At 35.3% G+C, this 20,321-nt stretch overlaps 1 pseudogene; it reads left to right on the top strand.

The window, feature by feature from the left end:
- LOC145676599 (alpha-amylase-related protein-like) overlaps positions 1-18,875 on the top strand; it is a 116,161-nt pseudogene extending 97,286 nt beyond the window's left edge.
- The last annotated feature ends 1,446 nt before the right edge of the window (positions 18,876-20,321 follow it).

Genomic DNA, 20,321 nt, shown 5'->3' with positions numbered 1-20,321 from the left:
TATTCTAATACGTTCATGAACACGCGTGAGCTTGTGTGGACTGATATCAGATTCTTTCAAAACAAATCATAGTATATTTCACTTTACGGCTTCGGATTATTTTATACGCGATGAAAACTCAATATTCTTAACTACATTCAATTATATATCAGCAAATGTCAACAATGAGATCGTTCAGAGAAAGCAACGGAAAGAGAGAATTTAAAACTGTAGCCTGACCACAAAAATAATGCCATATAGACATACTTCAAGTTAAGGGGAAAAGCAAAATTGACTATTATTAATAATTTGATTACTGGACTGTATAAATGACTGTGCTTCTCAGGAAAGTTAATTGCAATGTAAATTATCTAAATACCTATTCATATGGGCCAGAACAAATATTTACTCATCATTAATTGCAAAAGAAGGGTAATTTTCGTGTTTGCCAGTTTACTAAGTATCAGAGTAACAAAAACCTAGTGGCGGATAATTCAGAACTCAGCACGAGATGGCATTAATAGTACGCAAACTAATTTTGCACTAGTAAATGAAATTTGTACTTTGTCATCGATAACTATGACTAATCTAGGGACTGATTACGGTACAGTGTTACTATGACTTTGAGATGCGAATTGGTTTATGCGTTTAGATTGACTACAAGAGATGACTAATTAAGCAATACACTGTCCATAAAGAAATAAATAACATTTTCACTTACACATCACTACGTTCAACATACTAAAATTTACACACACATACATGCTACACATATTAAATCATCTTATCACCCAGTTCAACTGCACATAAATCAAACAAATTACTGAAAGTACCATCCTAAACCGTCTCTATGCACTATGATAAAGGAAGGAATAATCAGACCCAAATGGCCTTTCTACTAATCATGGTTTTCCAATTTCTTTCAATCCTCTAGAAACGACATATTGAAAGTACTAATAGTAAGGGTCCCTTTCCTGAAAGGAAAATAACCGTTTTTTGACCCTTTATTCGGCCAATAATGTGTTGGACGCCGTGATCAACTCAGGAGTAAGTGAGAGTTCTAGGTCTAACTTACACGTACATTGTGGAATTCAATTTACCTACAACGGAAGCTACACCTACCACCATGTTGCTAATAGAAAAAAATCACGTATACTACAGATACAGAACTATAAGTGGACTGGCCTATCGTACCCTACGCAAATTTGGAGGGGTAGGAAGGATATTTTTAATATTTAGGTCACTGAAACTTCATTTGAAAATCACTTGCAACTAAGAATTAATACACTACACTGTAAATCTTGTATCCATCACCATCGATATACACCAACATGGCGTTCCTGACTTAAATTCCTATTTTACGGTTTCCGGACTGTCTAGAATAAAAATTTCAACACTGTGAGACTCCCAAAGGCTTCTTGGATGGTTCATTTCTTAAAAAGACTAATTTTACTTGATCTTACTGCTTTTCTATTCCAAACTACTAAATATTTCAGAAGCGAGACTAGCAGGTTGTTGCTCGATGCCTTCCAGTTAGCAAAGTGACAAGAAGCGCACCTTAATACTAGAGCTTCGGAAATTGTCCCAATCAGAACAAAGAGTTTTGGCGGCGGAAAATATAAAGCGAATAGAAAATAATAAAAAAAAACTGGATGAAACCGGATTTGTGGGAGGATACGGACATCTCAGAAGGACGAAGGGGATCTAAATTATTCTGCCAAATATCAGATTGGTGGATAATTTTAAAGAATTTCTATCCAATTGCGGGCCTATGTTTTCGTATAGTATTAAAGTGTATAATTTGAATACTCGTCCATTTGTAATGCCCATATACAAGGTTTACATTAAAATAATGTATAAATAAAGATATCATTCCCCAAAATATAATTCTTGCTATGTTATTCAAAGTTTCCACATTAATTTTGGTTTGAATAAGAAACAAATGAATATACTACATGGACCGAAGAATATACATATATTGAAAAATCTACAGTATACAGTACGTTCAAAAAATATTTGGCCCCACTAAACAAAAATTTCATTACCCCAACTGTAATGATACAAGCAGGTTCAGCTAGTCTAATATTAAAATCCTAGTTTTATATATTTGTTGGCAATCCTTTCGACAATTGCATCTTACTCGACAATTGGGGCTGCGGTGGCTCAGTGGTAGACCGTTCTCCTCTGGTGTGTGGGGGTCCCTGGTTCGATCTCAGCCCGCGCCATTGGACTTTGTAGTGGACAAACACCTTGTGTGTGAGTTTTCATGAGTTCTCCTGTTTCATCCATATTTCTTAATTCCATCATTTCTTTCATTTCTCATAATCACCGTCTTCTTTAGCCTACTCGGCGTAAATGTGGGACGTAAAACTCAAAGATTTCATTTTTCCTCGACAGTTCCAACTACAACCGATAATAGGATCATATCTCGTAAACAGTGCGAGATATTGGAAAAATAATTTAAAAAAATCCCCTCTATAATACCCCTTGTCGGTTTTTTTCAAGCTAAATACATATATACCTCATTTCATTTCCTACGACAATTCTAAATTTAAAATCGGAAGTAGGATCATGTCTTTCAAACATTGAGACATATCGAAAAGTAATCAAAAATCTCCCCTTTATGATGTCTATTTCCCGTTTTGTTTTTATCAAATTACATACATGTATCATATTTCACCTACCTACAACAATTCTAACTCCAAAACTGTAAAGCCTTCCCCGCTGGTCTATGGGCTAGCGTGCACGACTTTGGTTTAAAGGGTACTTTTTCGATTCCCAGAGGGAGCATACAGAAAGAATAGTTCAGATTACAATTTAAAGTGTACGTGCACACCTCATATAGCATCTCTACTGCAAACGAGCGGTAAACGATAATCAATTAATCAATAAAAACCGGGAGTAGGATCGAATCTAGGAAACGGTGCCAGATATTGAAAAAATAATTGAAAATATCTCTCCTTTATCACTCCTCTTGCCGATTCTTTTCAAGATACGTACATAGGCCTATACCAAATTTCACGTCCCTACTACAATTATTGTAGCTCCAAAACCGGAAATAGAATCATATCTCGCAAACGGTGCGAGATATTCAAAAAATAATCGATAAAGTCTCTCCTTTATGATACCCCTTTGTAGATATTCATTACAATACATACAGATACCAAATTTAACCCACCTACGACAATTCTAACTCCAATCGGAAGTAGTCTTAAACCTTGCAAACGGTGCGAGATATTGAACACATTGTCAAAAAATATATCCTTTTTATGATAATACCCATTGCCAATTTTTATCAAGGGGACTTTCACTTGTGTCTGTAAAGGGACATGTACAGATGTTATGAGGAATGAGAAGGAGATTCATGCTCATATGTGAATGATGCGCTGTGTAGAAAGCGCAGGTTCAGCTAGACTATATATTAAAATGCGAGTTTTATATGTTTGTGGTCAAGAAAAGTTTATATGCATGTGGCCAATACTTTCGACAATGATATCCCGAAAACCACAAGTGTAACAAACGTGTCGTTTTCGCTGCTCGATTCCAAATTTTCGTGTAAATTTAGCAGTCTCATTCATTTATTTTTTTAAGAAAAACTTGTCTTTATTTTTCTAGTCAACGATTTAGGCGTCGCGTCGTTTTGGCCCTATTAGTTTAAAATATTGCCACCAGGACATTAAGATAGAAACCCTTGTGAAAGGCAACCAGTAGACGAGTTACGTATGGCGGGTTAATCTGAATGACAAAACCTATTGCAAGCTGACAACCTCGAAGGCTTGTGGACCCACAATGAGGCTTACTCGGATATGGAAGTATAAGAAAAATATTTGCATTTGGTATAATCTATTACTTATCGAAGTTTGCCACAAACTCACCCCAACCTCCTATTTGTTAAAATACTACATCTATATGTTTGTCTAGCAATTCACTCCCTTTGAGTCCTCCTGTCCTTTACTTGTGCCCGTAAAGGGGCTTGCACAGATATAATGAGAAGTGGGAAGGAGATTTACGCTCATATTAGAACTGTGCGCTGTGTAAATTATGCAGGTTCAACTGTTTACAATTAATATTATAGTATGTATGATGCGTAGTAGTTTGCTACTTTTGTAAGTGAAATATTAAAAATATCTTGTACTTTAAAACCAATCTACCATTTTAATTTTTTCTCTTCTATTTTTTTAATAGTACAATCTATCTACGACATTTTCACAATTCTCCATCTTTTTCTCTCTTACTTGCAAGTAATCTGATTTTCACTGAAATTTATTTTGTTCATATAAGTGTAAATTCAGTGAACTAAACTGTTTTTCTATAAAGTCTCTATATATATTGACACTTTGACAGTGTTCTGTTTTCTCTCACTCTGCCATCTTGTAATGATGGAATTAACGATTTAAACAAAGAAGTTAAGAGAAGAAACACGCCGTCAAACATTGTGTGTATGTGAGTGAGTGTGTGTAAAAGTAGTGTAAACTTCAAACTTGCATAGTAATGGTAATAAGTTCATTTTGCCGCATGTATATAAATCTCCACCTCAAAATGAAAAGATTTGAATTTGTAAGAAGTGTTGTAATAAATGTGTTTAGTATGTAAGCTAGAAGTATTCGAAACTGTTGTGTGCCATAAACAAGTTTTCATTTTTGCTAAGTGACGCAATTAACAAAAAGAAAACTATTCTAGAACTTACGGAAAAAATAAGTGACGTGTTAAGAATTTCAATTTTATCGCTTCAGTAAACGCTGAAACACGAAGAAAATAAGATACCTATGCAGTGGACCTGAAAAGGTAGGGAGATGCATGACGTTACGCTTCCCCCGTGCCTATCTTTCCCCATTGTATTTTTAAGAAGTGGAAGGACGCATTAGATATTTTCTAGAAGTGGCGGAACGACGTCCCCCGCGTTCCCCCTCAGTTTTACCCTTGCATTTATGTCGATAATCCCAGTGTAAGAAGACCTAACTTTCTGCTAAGGTACACAGCAAGGAAGATTGGTAAAAAACAAATGATGGACACTTCGAACAACGCCATCTGGACAATGAGTGATGTGTGTGCAGTTGATGTTGCTTCGAAAGGCATAGTTAATCGTTACGAGTCTTAATTCGTGTCATTTGCCGTATTAAACGTTCGCGATGTCAGCAGAACTAATATAGTGTGGGGCTCATTATGGACTTTGAATAATCACTGTAAGATTAAACTTAAACTAATTTTATAGCATGTAAAATATTATCAGGTATGTTTGTGCTATTATCCAATAAACAGTTGAAGGACTGTACTACTTTTTAATTTATTTTTTCAGTAGTGTCATCTTTAGGGGTAAAGTAGAGTAATCTCATTAACTATTTATCTCCTATAATACCCTATATCATCTTGCACTATCAAAGTATCAAAATTTCGCTTTACAGTTTTGGGTTTATTTCTATAGTAAATTGGTAGTTCGGAAGTACTATTTTATTTAAACGATCTCGTATACTTTCTCATTGGAAGATGAGGTACAGAGCGGGACTTAGTCTGGGCTCCTGAAGTCGAGACGTAGCTTACTTTCGGTCGGATAGAAGTACGTATATTCAATCCTGTAATATTCTCTTAAAGTTCCCATAGTTGAAGTTTCATAGCTGTGTTCTCTTCGCGGTGCTCTTCTGGTTTCGGGGCCCAAATAAGTTTGTGATATTCTGAGTTATGGAAAATAAAGAATCTGTAACATCACAAGAGGGGAAATTGAATAGCAAGTGCTTGCGCCTCATGACAACGCCTGCTCCTCTAGACGTTTTGTGTTTTAATGTTGGTCACGCAATATAAAACTACCCCTTACGGTATACCAAAATTGGTGCCCTTAATTCTTTTCTATTTCTCTGTTTACACCCCCAGAAATTAAAACTGGCATCGTCACTATTAAGAGTATTCCAGTGAATCCCTGTATCAATTTCATCCGAATTTAAAATACATTTCCCTGAATGTATTACGCGTTAAGAAATAGTTATTGTGACTCAAGCAAGTTGTCTCTGCAATTTGTTTTACTATTGTTGACAGGCTCATAGCCAGAATATGAAGGCGTGGGTGAAGAGGGTGAGATTATTTTAGGAGGGCTAGTAGGGACAGACATACCGGTGATCGTGAATAGCGATTGTCAAATTTGATTTATGACCCTGTTGTGTTTAGATGAAAGGAAGCCGTCCTTTTGTTTAATTAATTGGTTTTTATAACCCTGGTGTGGTTGGACTGGTTCCTGGAAGGTTCATTGTTAGGAGGGTTGAAGTAGTTACTGGAAGGTTGAATGACCTGTATCACGTAATTTCTTTATCAGGATCGTTTCTATAGGAAATTCAGGTTATGTATTAGATCATATCTTTTAATGTCTCGTAATAATTTATACGAACACTGTGTGAACGTATTAAGAATTTGTTGTTAATTATTTATTTTCGTGTAATTTACTCGATGAACACTTAAAGTGTGAACATATTAAAATTAAAATTAATCTTGAACCCAGGTTATTTATCAGATCGATTTTTAATAATTCAATATTATTTTTAAATGGATCGTATCTTTTTATTCTCTCGGAATAATTTACTCGGACACTTAAACTGTAATTATTTGTTCTTTCGCATAGATACGAAGCTCATTTACATAATGTAGAAAAGCTATGCTGTGATCATATTAAACATGAGAGGGAATTAACTTCATTCATGCGGGACATGTTTTTATTCATTCGTAATATATAAAATATTACTTGTTTTACGAGGTACATGTACTTTTCAATGATAGGCTATGCTGGTACATATACAGGTATGTGCGGGCTTTCGGAAACCGGTTGCGTGAAAGTGAAAGTTGGCGTTGTAGGATAATGAGCTTACTGGTGGGTGTTGTAACATGAACACAAATACAAAAGAAGACCGCCACACCGGTGGACGGATATCACAGAATGCCGACGGGAATACAAAATAAGATTGGGTTAGTGGAATACAAAATAATGTTGGCATGATGACGGATGAACCTGTTGAAACATGATGCAGTACCGAACGCAAATACAAAGGAAGTTTGACACCATGATGGGTATTGATAATAGAATATTAGTTGTAATGCTTTTATCTGTTCGTAGATGATATGTTTTTACCGCTCTGTAGAAACGCTTACAAAATCCTCTACGTTCAAAAGATATAGGATTCCGAAGTGTTTGGACGTAAGGAGGATAATTCGGATTGTTTGACGAAAGTTTATGTAAATTCCTTCGTGAAAATGAAGCAGGAATTTTCAGGTTTTCCTACCTCGTGTCAAACTAAAGAAGACAAAGAAAAATATCCAAGAGTATTATGACTACGTAGGCATACAGCTAAATCATGACAATATCGGAACGAATCCAGGTTTAAGGAATATTGTTAGAATAGTCCTCAATTCACTTTACGAAACCTACAAAAGGAAATAACGTACAAAAGTACAAAAAGAAATAACGTACTAATCATTGTGGGAAACACTTCATCATTATGTACAAAAACATCGAGAATGAAAACAATCCGTGGAAATTTTAACTGAGCCGAAAGCTTCGGCAGGTATTTTACAATCTTCACAATCTATGAGTGTTCTGAGGTTTCACAGAAAGTGGTTGAGTTAAAATAATAATATGAGATTTTGAAATTTTTAAAAACGAAATGGAAAAGACATTGGTAAGGCTCTGACTTCATGACGTATTGACGACAGATGCATGACTAATGCAGGATTACATGGACAGTATCATATTTGTGTAAGCACGTAATGATAAGCTCAAACTTACAATTGCGTTTTACTTAGGAGAACTAACTAATGAAGTTCCGGAAGGGTGACATGCTGTCATTTCATTACAAGAATATAATTTCGTTATTACAGATGATACATACGCAGTTATTTAAATGGGATGGAGAGCTCCTTGATATAATTCATATATCTGGTTGTTTCCCCTAAAGTGGTGTACTATACATGGACAAGATTAGTTGAAAATTACCATTTCATGGCTATGCATGTGTGTGTAATGAAAAGTATCAACCTTTACTACGAGAATTAAGAAATCATTATGAGGGTAGTCAGGGTGTTATTTTAGCAGGATGTAGATCAGCAACCGATATCACCGATTTTTGTCGGGCAGGATTCTTTTGCCTTGGTAAGATAAAGAAGCAAACTTGCGAAAAATTGAAGCAGTTGGTATTGGCAGGTAAGACAAATGGTTTATTTAATAAGATCGTTATTGAACTATTAGGTAAACTGAGGAGGACCAAGTTCTGAGAGTTCTGGGAAACCTATGAACTTAGCAGGATCAGGTTTTGAGAGTTCTTGGGAAAATGTATTTTACGGGTGTGTCAAAATTTTAAGTCGTGAAGAGAGCATTCCATAATTATGCGTACTTTGGAATTAAGAGAAAAGAAGCAACCATCATGTGTGTCGGCCTTAATGAAATCGAAAATCCGGAAAAACATCTGTTTGATTTCGTATTGGTCCATACATTAAAGGATGCTGATAAATACAGTTTTGTAAGAATGACAATTGAGAGCATTGTGTCTAAGTTAAATAACCCTATCCATATTCCTTGACGCAGAAAATCCTTTTCTTCATAGTAGAAAACATTCTCAATAGTAATGAGGAGTTCCTGAGCGGAGGTGACATCACGTTTAAGGTGCATAGTGTGCATCTCCGAAAGGGAAGAGGGAAAAGACGGAATCGAACCATTGGAAAGGATTCGATAAGAAAAATATTTTGCCGAAAGTTTCAAGTCTCTATCTTGACCTCATCCTAAATGGCGGGTGTGTACATTTCGTGTTCATAAAGTCCGTTGCCACTCAGTGTATCTTCGAAACGATAGTGAATATGATAAAATTCAAAAACACAGTCATCATTATTTTAAGGGACTTGAGTTTTGAGCTATAAAAGGTCCCCCCAGACACCTCCATATAGAGGTACGTGGGGTCAACTTGAAAATTTTTAATGACAAAGGGGACGGAGTGATACATCCTTGAAATGGACTCGGCAAGAGAAATATTGTGCTGAAAGTTTGAAGTCCCTGTGTTGACCTCATCTAAAATGACGGGGATTCACATTTCGTGTCCATAAAATCCGTTGACACCCCGTTTTCTGCGAAACGACTCCGAATATGAGAAACGAAAAAAATACATTCTTTATTATTTTAATGGATTGAAATTATGCGCTATAAAATCGGGATACAATTCATTAAATCTCCTAGTAGTCGCACAATAATTTCGCCCACATTCTCCGAAAACAAAAATAAGTTCAAATAGATCTTCAGCAGAACGTGCTCCTTTCATACGATTCATTATGAGTGCCGTAAGAAAATCTTCAGCAAAATTCGAACACACACAAGCTCAATCAAACTATCCTCCATAAAATGTCTTATAACAACACAGCGTCCACTACTTCATTTCAATACTGATTGCAAGACTGCACCCAATTACATTCGTTTGTATGAAGATTGGATTCGGCGTGAAGACAGGCAGAACTACAATATTAAAATTTATGAGCACTGTAACGCATGACTTACAATTGTATGTGAGAAGTGTAAAAGTTGCTAAGCAAAATAACATCCAAATGTGCAAATGGGATAGGCAATTGTACTTTTAATTGCTTACATGAGCCTAATTTCTCTTGGTCTTAGGAATGTCTCTGTCAAATGGGTGCACGCCTTTTTGCGTGGGAGACCCAGGTTTGATTTCCGCCGGGAGCTCAAGTGGTTCGGATTCCACGTTTATCAGTAGGTCCCGTCTCATGTAGCCTCGCTGCTGAAAGGGATGCTAATCTCATAATCAACTCAACTCAACTCTGTCAAATGGATAACTTGCTTGTCCGAACACTCAACCGGTGTATTCATCTCTGCTTCGACTGGTGCGCCTAGAGGCAAATCTCAGACGAACAAGTGACACATTAAGATGTTTATGCGAAAATTGATTTACGCCAATGTAACTAATTGGAAGGTAATTTGGGACTCTGTACGCGGGTTGTTTAATTTTCAAACAGCGAAACTACGTAGTCCTACATGTCTAAAATCTGTAGTGATTACCACTTCTCTATACTCTGGTAGTACTGATCCCTCTTTCTGATGTCCATATTTTCGCAACACTGTATTCCTACTTTTGAAATAACCATTTCTTAAAACTTTAATCTAATGACAATACAATATAACACAACATGCGTCTCCGTTTACAAAACCTGGAGTAAGATGCACAAAAACCAAGTTTAGCCCAATAAATTATAATTTTCTCGTGTTACGTTTTTATGATACTTACACCCTACCTAAAAATATTTTTTTAAAAAAAAACGTAGAAGCACCACATTCACAACCCATAGATATCTAAAAGTAATCAAAGGCCCTCAATCCAAAATTTGATTTCACCGACATTTTAGATTTCGGCAAACTAGCAAGTTCAGAACGTACATCAAAAAGTTCACTTGTCGAGCCCGTTCAATTACTCAACCCCCTTTGCCATTTGAAATCTTCAAGTTTACTCCCGTACCCCTATTTGGGATTTCTGGGGTGGACCTTTTATAGCACATAATTTCAATCCCTTAAAATAATTACGACTGTGTTTTTCCGTTTTCTCATATTCGCAGTCGTTTTGAAGATACACAGGGTGGCAACGGACTTTATGCACACAAAATGTGAATCCCCGTCATTTAGAACGGGGTCAGCATAGAGACTTGAAACTTTCGGCAAAATATTTTTTGTCGAGACCTTTCCAACGATATATCACTCGACTCCCTTTGCTATTTAAAATTTTCAAATTGACCCTACGTACCCCTATATAGGGGTATCTGGGGTGAACCTTTTATAGCTCAAAATTCAAGCTCTTTAAAATAATGATGGACATGTGTTTGCGTTTTCTCATATTCGTAGTCGTTTCGAAGATGGAGGGGGTGGTAAATTTTAAATGCACCACCCTGTATATATATATATATATATATATATATATATATATATATATATATATATATATATATATATATATACTATAAATAATATTTTGTAATGAATATAAAATATGAAGTATTTTCATTGTTTTACAAGGGTACAATGGACCTACTTGTGAGTAAATTGTAAAACCTAAACAAATAATAAAAATATAAAAGTGAAAGATTTTCTTTCTACAATATTCTCTTCATATATAAAGGCATTTCAAATATATAAAAGTTTATATTATTTATTTGACAGACTTGCTTGCCAGCTGGCACTTACTGCGATGTCATTAGCGGAGACAAACAAAATGGCCAATGCACAGGAAAATATGTCGAAGTAGGGAATGATGGTAGAGCATATATTCAGATCCTCACAAGTGGTTTTGATGGTGTTATGGCTATTCATACAGAGGTAAGTGAAAGTTAATCGTGTTGTTCAGTAGAAATTATTTTAATTGCTATGTTTGTGTTAAACGTATTTAATACGCATAGTGTTGATTAAATAATTCAATAATTTGTTGTTGATTAATTATGCTATTCGCTTGACGTGTTGCACTTGTTTCACTTTGTTATCAATGGACCATTTTCTGGCTAAACGTAGAAATTTTACATGATCTAGTAAACATATCCAATAAGAAAGTACACAGTAAAAAATGATTGTGTTAATTCAACTCAAATTTAACACACGGCAGTGGTTCCAGCAAGACTACCGCTATGGAGTGTTAATTCAACACAGATCCCGCGGTGTTGGCGTTTAACACACGGGTTGTGTTACTTTTTAGCACATAACAGGTGTTGAGGAGTGTTAAATTCGGATCTGTGTTAATACGAGGGCTAGTCAAGAAAGACTTGGACTGATTTTTTTTCTAGGCAATTTATTATTACTCAGCAACAGGCACATGATCCTTTTCAAAGTAGTCCCCGCCCATTTGAATGCACTTTTTCATTCGAGTCTTCCAGTCCTCAATCACGTGTCGCAGGCCATTCTTTGAGAGGTCCTTCAAAACCGCCTCCGATGCCTTCAGAACCTCGGAATTATCGGAGAAGCGGCGTCCACGCAGTCTGGATTTTAGGGCAGGGAATAGAAAAAAGTCGCACGGTGCGGTAGGCGTCTCCACCATCCTCAAACCTTTGCAACAGCTCCCTGCAAGTCTCCACTCGAACGGCCTTCTGCTCTGATGTCAGGAGTCGCGGAATCCATCGCACACACACTCGGCTCATGTGGAGGTGGTCATGCAAAATTTTGAAGGCACTGCCATGAGATATGCGTAGTGCGGCTGCCAGATCGTCGATACTGATGCGGCGATCTTCTCTAACAATGACTGCTGCCGTGTTAATGTTCACCTCAGTAACAGCTGACGCTGATACACCTGGTCCACCAGCTTTCGTGATTATCATTCGGCCCTCTTTGAACTCTTTGAACCACCAGAACACGGCACTTCGTGGCAGAGCGTCATCTTTGTAGGCTGCTCTCAACATTCCTAGAGTTTCTGTTGCACTTTTCCCCAGGCGATAGCAGAACCGTATAGCTGCAAATTGTTCATCTCTTAATGACTCCATGTCTTCTACAGACGACTTCTAGAGGCGGCGCAGAACATCACCTGCAATAAAAAGTCGTGGTTACCAAACATGCAATGATTCCTTAACAACATTTTATATATATGCACAGCAAGACCCACCCTACTTGTATGCCAAACTATGAAGCTCCAGCGTTAACAGAACTGCCGGGAAAAAAATCAGTCCAAGTCTTTCTTGACTTGCCCTCGTATTTTCGGTGTTGATTCGACATTATTTATTTATTTATTTATTTATCATTCACCCAAAACAGAGCTATTATTCCTTTTACAATAGGCATTGTAATAATTGAAATAAATATCAATACTTATTAAAAAATGAAAAGGGTAAGAGAAACAACTGTAATATAATCAATCGCAGTCATCATTATATTATATATAATCAATAATATACTATAATCAAAGCTTTCCAAACTATAGACCCATGACATACTGATTGTCAAACTGTCTTCCTTCTACAACTTTTCCCAGTCAACTTTATCTTGGTTTAGCTCCTATTTATCAAATAGAAAACAAAAAGTTGTCACTAATAACACATGCTCCAATACGAAACTTGTCTCATGTGGAGTGCCGCAGGGTAGCGCCCTAGGACCTCTTCTGTTTTCCTTATACATCAACGATTTACCTGAACACATCACCCATTGTAAATATCACTTATATGCAGATGATATACAATGCTATTTAACCACTAATCCCCTAAATTTAATGACCGCGATTGATCACTTAAACAGTGACATTGAAAGTATCTGCACATGGGTACGTAACAATGGACTGCAAGTAAACCCAACCAAATCAAAATATATCATACTTGGTTCTCGTAAACTACTCTCTACAATCAATATTACAAGCCTACCGAATGTTCTTGTAAACAACATAGCAATTCCTGTAAGCGATGGCGTCAATAGCCTAGGACTCCAGATCGATAAATTCTTAAATTGGTCAGACCATATTAATAGAGTATGCAAGAAAGCTTACGGCTCCCTTCATTCTCTTCAGCGTTTAAAAAACCTTCTTCCGGAACCCACTAAAGCGTCCCTGGTTCAATCATTGGTAATCTCTCATTTAGATTATTGTGATGCAGCATATGTTGATTTAACCGAAGATCTGGCAAAACGTTTACAGCGCATTCAGAATGCCTGCGTTCACTTCATATTTAATAAAAAGCGCTTCGACCACATCTCCCATTGTTATCAGCAACTACTGTAGGATGACGCAATCTAAATACCTGCCTCCGCATTCATTCTCTAACATTTTTATATAAAATAATTAATTGTAAAAATAAGCTATTTATCTATCGTCTAAATTTAAATTTCTCGGCGATACTCATCCACTAAATACCCGTTCTAAAGGAAACACAACACTCGCCGTTCAAACGCACAAATCTAATTTCTTTTCCAAATCTTTCACACTATATTTGCTACCAAAGTTTGGAATGACACCCCCAAAAGCATCAGAAACTCTGGTTCAGTGTTGATTTTTAAACGTCGGCTTAAATAATATCTTTCTAATGAAGGTCCTCAGTAAAAAAAAAAAAAAACAAAAAAAAAGTTACACACGAAACTATTCCTTGCGTTATCATGCAGTTGTTCGTTTTTTCTTTTTTTCTCTCTTTCTATTTCTTCTTATTTTCTTTTCTATTCCCTTCTGATACATGTGTATGAACGTATACATTATACACAATCACTTAAGTATGTGCATCATTTTATCTATACATAGTCAATCATAGGAATGTATTTTATATGCTGTATATAATCATGATTGATTTCTTTGTTTCTCCTTTTATAGTGTGACGTGAATAGAGACTAGGATGAAATTCTTTATTGTTTATTAAAACAATTGATTTAAAATATACCTAGAAAGTTGATTCACGGAAATGATCCTCTTATTTGGACAAACAAAGTGAAGTGAAAGGGAAAACAACAACTATTTCTGACCATAGAAAAGTAGACCTGTGACGAGATAGGCAAGGACTTCCTGATTGACGTCACAGAGAAATAACAATTTTGTGGGTAAGAAAGACCAGAAATAGAAAACAGGAAGATAGAAGAGAATAACAAATTGTGTATAAAAACACTAGTAAAAATTTACTAGGGGTCAGTTGATTATTCTCGGATGAAACTATACTAGTCGCGTTATCCGTACTCAGTACTCACGTAGACTTTGTCCTGCTCTCCATTCCATTGTTGGATGTTATACTTGGAAACATGTAAGTTGGAATTATTCTTTATTTGTTTCTTAAGATGCATAAGATTACAACCAGAGGTAGCATATATCCGAATCATATTCCTCAAGCACCTTAGGCCTATGTGCCAGGACTTGTAATTTGACATTGTACTATTATCTGAATTTGCATATGAAATTGATTCAGGTTTTAAATACGCTTATGTCCAAAACTATTTGATTTAATGGTTTAAATTCATGTTATTGATCAAGATAATGGACAGGAGTAATTTATAGCATTCATTGCAAATAATTGTACATGTTTCATGAGCTTGTTGGTCCAAGATATTGTGCCGACATTCGCGTCGTGCTTTTATGTAATGATTAATTTAGTTGTGAGGGCCAACTAAGCTCATCTTTATGATTCATTCAGATTACTGTAAATAAAATGATAGACTAGATTCCTAGTGTCATTATTGATCTATTTACCAGTAGTAATAATGAAAATCCCCGTTCTTTCCCGTGACATGGTAGTGACATGGCAATATTGAGGTATTATTTACATATTATAACTATCAATGCCACTATACTATCGTAAGTATGATTAGCTCACTCATATTGAGGGAGTGAATGAACAGGGTACTTATTTCATTATATGTATATCTTATTTTGCTATGCATGTATTTACATCAAGGTAATAAATTCCCCCTTTTATTTGTTAATAGTTTAACATGTCTTCAAGCATTGTCGCTTGTTTATTTTAGTGTTTATTTTATATGTAATAAGTTTCATTTTCACTTTTCATGTTTTATTTTCTGTATTGTTTTGTATGTCGGTAGCTCTTTAACGTACCTAAGTGTATATCCTTTTTATTCTCGTCGTAAAAAAAAAAAAAAAAAAAAAACTCTATTATGAGGTCCAATTGTACAAGAAAAATGTAAATGGTTGAGTGGAAGAAAAGGTTATGCCTTAACTCCGCCATTTTAAATAAGAAATAAATAAATCAATCAACAAAGAGAAATGCAGCAAAATTTGTGTCCCCTCCCACACACTCACATGTACTTATATACATATACATACTTGCATAGACATACATTCACGCATACATACATATACAACTGAAGTATAGCCCTTTACATAAAATCGATATATATATAAGAATAGACAAGTAACAAGATACATAGCCTGTAGAATTATTTATCTAAATATATATATCGATTGGTCAGGGTCGACTATGTCAGAGTCGATAGGAAAAAAGTGTTGAGTGTTACTTGTAGCAGTGTTGCACCAACACAAAAAGTAACACAATGTGTAGTGTGTTAATAATTTTGTGCTAATATTACACCATGTCAAGTATCAATATAACACAGTCCCTGTGTTATTTCAACATCATTTTCTCATTATTTCAACACACAATCTGTGTCATAATTCAAGGTCAAAGCCGTATATGTAATACCCTTTTGGTGTTAATTCAAGACTCCCTGTATTAAAATTCAAGGTCAGACCACCAGATTACACCGTTTTTGGTGTTAGTTCGACTCTACTTCTGTGTTACTACGACAGCTATTTCGGTGTTGAAATAACTCCGTGTGCGGTGTTGATGTAACCATTTTTCTGGGTTGGAAAAACTTGTGGTGTGTACGCTTACGATTACCGAAGATTCTAGTTTTAAAATAAGAATTGTAAACTACAGAACACTTCATTTAATTTTTTTTTTTTTTTTTTTTTTTTTTTTTTTTGTCATTCTCCCCATCATTTATTGTGAAGTATTTCTTGAAGGTGCGAAATTCTACTTTCACCAACGTCTTGTTCAAGCATGATAAGAAACTCTTACCTATATCCTTATAGTATGTTTGCCTCTTAATCATGTTTCTATTTATTTTCCGCCATTTTTGAAACACAGTCCCTGGCGTTGACTGGTGAGCTCTAGTGCAGTGTAGAAGTGACACAGTAATACGGTGTTGTTTCTCGCTGTTGGCATATTCCTTCAGACATTTTAAATAAAACAATTGGGAACACTTCGCGTGGTTTGCACTTGAAAGTTTGTGAATACCTGGTTTTGTTTTAAGTATGTCTTTCTACTTTGTCTGTAGCTTCAATACATAAGTCTTTATAATTAGTTGCCCAACATATTTGACAATCACGCAGAAAACAACACCGAAGTTTCTACACTTGTGTTAATTGAACGTTGTGTCATTTCAACTACCGGCATTTGAGACACAACTCCAAATGGAGAGTGAGTTGTTCTAACCACCTGTTTGTGTTATTATTTAAACACAATCGTGTTAACACATAGGCATGTCGTTGAAATAACACAATGATTTTTTACACTGTAGTTCAGATATAATTTTGGCCAATTCTGCAACACAACGTTGCCAATTTCTAGCCGTTTATGGTTAGTAGTAATTTAATACTGTCGTACATTTTTCACTCTAAAATTATGAAAAAAGAAACTTCTTTAAAATAGAAGTTGATATTTTGTTGTAAGGATTCAATGTTGTATTGTGGTATTTATGGCAATGATGTAGATTCTTTTGGAAAATTAGATAATTGTAAATAAATGACAACCCTTTTGTTAGATAATAGTTAGTAATATTGTAGATAGAGTTTAATATTATTGAGGGTTGATGAGGAACCGACAGTAGAAATATAAGTTAAAAATTAGTGAAAGTAAAATCGCAACAAAGCGAATTACGAGAAGTTGACTGTTTTCATTATTATGTATGGTACGAGTTTTGTTCTATTGACTGTGTTAATTGGTCGCAACTGCTAGGAATAGGTCAGAAATGTATCAACACTTAATTTTCTTATGATTACCTCTCATTTAATAATAATCAACAAATACGAAACAAAGTAATTAATTCCGTTAGTAGAAGGTAAAAGATGTGGCATGACAAAATACTAGGCAAGTGATAACATGCTGGGTATCTGTATAAGAAAGAAGTAAAACATGGTAATCATTAGAGTAACAGAGACAAAATGAAGATACCAAATTCAGATCTATCAATTAATCAACCTCGGCCTAATTTGATTAGTTAGCTCTCTGCTGTTATCACCAACGAGTCATCAGTAGTCTGAACTGCATAAAACTAACAAGGGACTTTATTTTTTTTAGCTGAAACAATAGGAGTGGTAAACAAACCAAGATCTTTATGGGCGAATATCTAAAGACAAATCTCACCAAGTTAATCTAGCTCCCGTTCTACCATTTTTGGTATGTCCATTAAGTACTCAATACAGTGTCCAATAATTTCAGAAAATGTATGCATGGCTTACTTTAGAAGTACATTAATATAATTTATGACCTTATCCTGTTAATAATGAATGTCATATATTACATTACTGTGTTTTAAATTATTCCATGCAAACATTTTCTGCATGGACTAATCAATACATTAATCCATTCATATAGGATCAATATTAACAGATCAAAATTGTATCCATGAAGAAATAAAATGTTGACTGAAAGCAGGGAATTCGTGTCATTATTCAGCTCAAAATCTATTGTTGTCGCGAATTCTGTCGAGGAATTTGAAGCTTAAAATATATTAAACGAGCCTGTTGTGTTGTATGGTTGCGAAACATGGTCACTTACTCTGAGGAAAGAACGCAGACTGAAAGTATTTCAGAAAAGTGTCCTGAGACGAATATTTGGACGCCAAAAGAAACGGAAATGAGGAATGGCGGAAACTTCGTAAAGAGGAACTACATAATTTATACCGTTTACAAAAGATTGTTAGGGTCATGAAGTATAGGAGAGACAGATGGGTAGGTCACGTAACCAGAATAGAAGAAAATATGAACACTTTCAAAATTTTTACTGGAAATCCAATCAGAAAACGACCATTAGGAAGACCAAAGCACAGGTGCCAGAATAATGTTAAGATGGATCTCTCAGAAATAGGAGTACAAAGTACAAACTAGATCCATGTGGCTAAGGATAGAAGTCAGTGGAGAGCTTTTGTGATCGTGGCATTGAACCTTTGAGTTCCATAGGCCATAGTGTTACTTAGTTATGACATCTATTATATTTAACTGGTCGTATATGAAAAATGTATGTAGCTTTAAATGAAAAGTTTCAAGGAGAACTCTAGTGGAAACAATGTAACATTTCAGGCTCGCTTCAAACATATTTTTCATAGTATCTAATACATTATGTATTGCTTTGTGTTTCAGTCCAAGCTTTCGTCTAACAGTAAGGAGAAACATAATACTGCTGACAATAGTTCTGACAACTGATCACAGTAACAATACTCAGCAGTTAATGGAATAGTTTCTTTCGTAAATTGTGTAAGAAAGTTTCGTCTTAAACCTCTGTAAAAACAGTAATAAAATACTTTAAAATACATTAATATTTCATGTTTTCTTATTGCTTTGTAATCTAGTGATTAAGTTGTGTCTTTATCGTTGGTGTACAAAATTTGAGCTCAATTAGTAGTGGGAATACATATTAAAGATTACAATTTTATATCTATCTATCTATTTACATAAATAAATAAAACTGTAAGTGACTACGTTTGTGACTTAACAACTGTTGAACCATCCGACTGATCTCGATCAACACAGATGAGGTTCGGACCTGGAATGTTTTTTATCATTTCACTTTGACTATGCAGCTTAAAGGGAGGGAAAGGGGAGGTATACAAAGACGATAGAAAATAACCGATATTAGTGTCGAGTCCATAGTTTTCGGAGTCAGTGACACTTCCGATACCGTATAAATCCAAATTCAGCCCCGGAACTTGGCGGGAAGGAAGAGAACTTTATAAAAATGGTCGAAAATGACTGATATCAAAGAGCGCTTCAGTAATAGTAAAAAGTGATTGACTAACGGAATATGCTATTAAATTTGCTTTAACCTAGCGAAGCGGTTAATTTTATGTTAGCAATAATATAAAGTTACGTAAATCATTTCAATGAGCGTATTTATAAATAATAGTTTAGCACGAAGAAAATGGCAGACAACATGAAGAATGGACGACCAATTATAGGAATGCCTAGTACGATCCGATGAGCAGGGCCGGATTTAGCATTTTGGCGCCCCTAGGCCCAATAATTTTTCCGCCCCCTAGTCTGGTTAAAGTTACTTACCTAAAAACCTTTATTAAAAAATTATATCAGGCCTATATGTTAATTGCTTAAACACCACTCCACGATGCAATTTTATCATTGCAAGTTTTTTGAGGAATTTACTTGGTTCTGGGCTTAACAAAATACCGTTAATGTATTAACAAAAGATTGGTGAATAACTTTGGTTTTGTTCAATTTAGCCATTTGGGCAAATAAATAAAAAAAACTCTAATAAAGAATGCTTTATTAGCCTGATTTTTTAATCAATTCCTATTGGGAAATCCGGCCCTGGCGATGAGTTCTCTTGCACGTTATTTCTAAGAGTCCTTTTATGTGTGGTGTTACCCAAAGAACCGTATACTATTAAATGTCTCGTCTCTACCATGAAACAGAGCAAGGAGAGAGTCGCAATTTCCTGGTGTTATATGAGTCCTGTGATTATTATTAAAGCCCGAAATTAATGGTGAAATATAAGCCCGAAAATGGCTGGCAAAATTGCAAAATAAACACCCAAAAATGGCAGGTAAAATGGAGAAATAAAATAAACAAGCAATCACGAACTTTGTGGAAAAAATAAATACTAAAATATGTAAAATCTATAGTATTAAATATTCG

Source organism: Thermobia domestica, unplaced genomic scaffold, assembly GCF_964235325.1.
Source record: "Thermobia domestica unplaced genomic scaffold, izTheDome1.hap1.1 HAP1_SCAFFOLD_238, whole genome shotgun sequence".
NCBI classification, from domain to species: domain Eukaryota; kingdom Metazoa; phylum Arthropoda; class Insecta; order Zygentoma; family Lepismatidae; genus Thermobia; species Thermobia domestica.
The sequence above is the reverse complement of the archived record's forward strand: the minus strand, read 5'-3'. Positions and strand labels throughout refer to the sequence as shown.